Raw genomic sequence first — 2,500 nt, 5'->3', positions numbered from 1 at the left:
TTCTAATAAATTCGGATTGTGAGACATTAAGATTCAATCTGAGTTACGAAAAAAAATTATATTGTTATTAATTGGATATAATAATAAGATTAAGATTATCTTAATTGAAATATTACTGTACTTTACTATAGTATCTGAGTATCCGGCCCTGCACAAATATGATCCAGACGCATATATGATATATGATATATGTCATATATGTGTGGACATATGCGTGCGTATCAGGAACGAAGAAAATGCGGATATGGTTGAATGGTAAAATTTCTCTTTGCCAAGGAGAAGATGCGGGTTCGATCCCCGCTATCCGCCCACGATGAAGTAATGTACTATGATAAAAGATAAAAAATTCGGTATGGTTGACTACTATACTAACTACTATACTAACTACTATAGTAGTTAGTATAGTAGTTCTATCTTCCCCCTTCTTTGCCTACCCCCAAAAAAAGGAAAAAAAAAATGGTCATTAATTACTAGGTAACAGAATTACACCTAAAAATATAATTTTTTGACAAAAAAATGTTGCGGAGACAGGATTTGAACCCGTGACCTCAAGGTTATGAGCCTTGCGAGCTACCAAACTGCTCTACTCCGCGCTGAAGAACTGGGAACCAATAGACGAAAAAAAAATTGGTTGGATACACCCCTCTACCATATCTATACAAATAGAATAGTCCATTTATACAGAATGGTAAAGAGGGCCCCTCTATGATCATAGATCATAGAGATCTATACAAATATGAAACGATATTTTTTTCCTTACCAACTTGATCTTGTTGCGCCCGGTAACAAACATGCATGAACCATTTCTCGAAGTATGTGTCCAGATAGCCCAAAGTCTCGATAGTTAGCTCTAGGTCTTCCAGTCAAAAAACAACGTCGATGAAGACGTATAGGTGCACTATTACGTGGTGGGGATTGCAATTTTCCATGAATTTCCCATTTTTCACTCAACGATGGAACTTCGCTTATTTTTTTTTTTGAAGATCGACGAATCAAATGATATTTCTGTTCCAATTTCTGCCGCTTCTTCTCCCTCTGAATCAAACTTTTTCTTGCCATAATGTTCAGTTCCTATTATTATCAGTTATTATTATCAATAATACAGTTCGGATCCTAGATGTAAAAATACAAGAAGGCAAATCCTCCCTCTCCATTGAAACAAATGAGATTGTTGCTGATACAGTACATAAAAAAAAACTAAATTAACCAAATTTTCCTGATGTAGAGGCAATCAAGAAAGCTGCATAAGTGAATATATAACCTACGGAAAAGTGGGCTAATCCAACCAATCTTGCTTGCACAATGGAAAGAGCCACTGGCTTATCTCTCCATCGAATTAAATTAGCCAAAGGTGTGCGTTCATGAGCCCATGCTAAAGTTTCAATCAATTCCTGCCAATATCCACGCCAGGAAATTAAGAACATAAATCCAATAGCCCAAACAAGATGTCCAAATAAGAACATCCACGCCCATACCGATAAACTATTCATACCAAAAGGGTTATACCCATTGATAAGTTGTGAAGAGTTTAACCATAGATAATCTCTTAACCATCCCATCAAATAAGTGGAGGATTCATTAAATTGTGAAACGTTACCCTGCCATAATGTGATGTGTTTCCAATGCCAATAAAAAGTAACCCATCCAATGGTATTTAACATCCAGAAAACTGCCAAATAAAATGCGTCCCAAGCCGAAATATCACAAGTACCGCCGCGTCCTGGGCCGTCGCAAGGAAAACTATAACCAAAATCCTTTTTATCTGGCATTAACTTGGAACCACGTGCATCTAAAGCACCTTTTACTAAAATCAATGTAGTTGTATGCAAACCTAGAGCAATAGCATGATGAACCAAGAAATCTCCAGGACCTATTGTTAAGAAGAGCGAATTACTATTCTCATTAACAGCATTCAACCAGCCAGGTAACCATATGCTTTGACCAGCATTGAATGCTGGACCATTCGTTGAAGATAAGAGTACATCGAACCCATATGAAGTCTTACCATGAGCGGATTGTATCCATTGGGCAAATATGGGTTCGATCAAGATTTGTTTTTCCGGAGTACCAAAAGCGAGCATGACGTCGTTATGAACATAAAGGCCCAAGGTATGGAACCCGAGAAAGAGGCTGGCCCAACTTAAATGAGATTTGATAGCTTCTTTATGGTCTAACATTCTTGCCAATACATTATCCTCATTCTGTTCCGGATTGTAATCTCTAATGAAGAATATAGCTCCATGAGCAAAGGCTCCTGTCATGATGAACCCTGCGATGTATTGGTGATGAGTATATAAGGCAGCTTGAGTAGTAAAGTCTTGTGCTATGAACGCATAAGCAGGTAAAGAGTACATGTGTTGAGCTACTAAGGAAGTAATAACCCCTAAAGAGGCTAGAGCAAGACCTAATTGAAAATGAATCGAATTATTGATTGTGTCATAAAGACCCTTATGCCCACGTCCTAATCGACCCCCCGGAGGAATATGTGTTTCTAAAAGAT

General features: G+C 37.7%; 2 non-coding genes across 2 annotated transcripts; one reads left to right on the top strand and one right to left on the bottom strand.

Annotated features, from left to right (window-relative positions):
- Positions 1–238: 238 nt before the first annotated feature.
- Positions 239–309, top strand: TRNAG-GCC (transfer RNA glycine (anticodon GCC)). Its single transcript has one exon. It is a non-coding gene; the product is annotated as a tRNA-Gly (tRNA).
- A 210-nt stretch (positions 310–519) lies between these two features.
- TRNAM-CAU (transfer RNA methionine (anticodon CAU)) lies at positions 520–593 on the bottom strand. Its single transcript has one exon. It is a non-coding gene; the product is annotated as a tRNA-Met (tRNA).
- Between the last annotated feature and the right edge of the window lie 1,907 nt (positions 594–2,500).

Source organism: Elaeis guineensis, unplaced genomic scaffold (assembly GCF_000442705.2).
Source record: "Elaeis guineensis isolate ETL-2024a unplaced genomic scaffold, EG11 Super_Scaffold_1000265, whole genome shotgun sequence".
Lineage (NCBI taxonomy): Eukaryota > Viridiplantae > Streptophyta > Magnoliopsida > Arecales > Arecaceae > Elaeis > Elaeis guineensis.
Note: the sequence above shows the minus strand (reverse complement) of the source record. Positions and strands in the feature narration are given on the sequence as shown.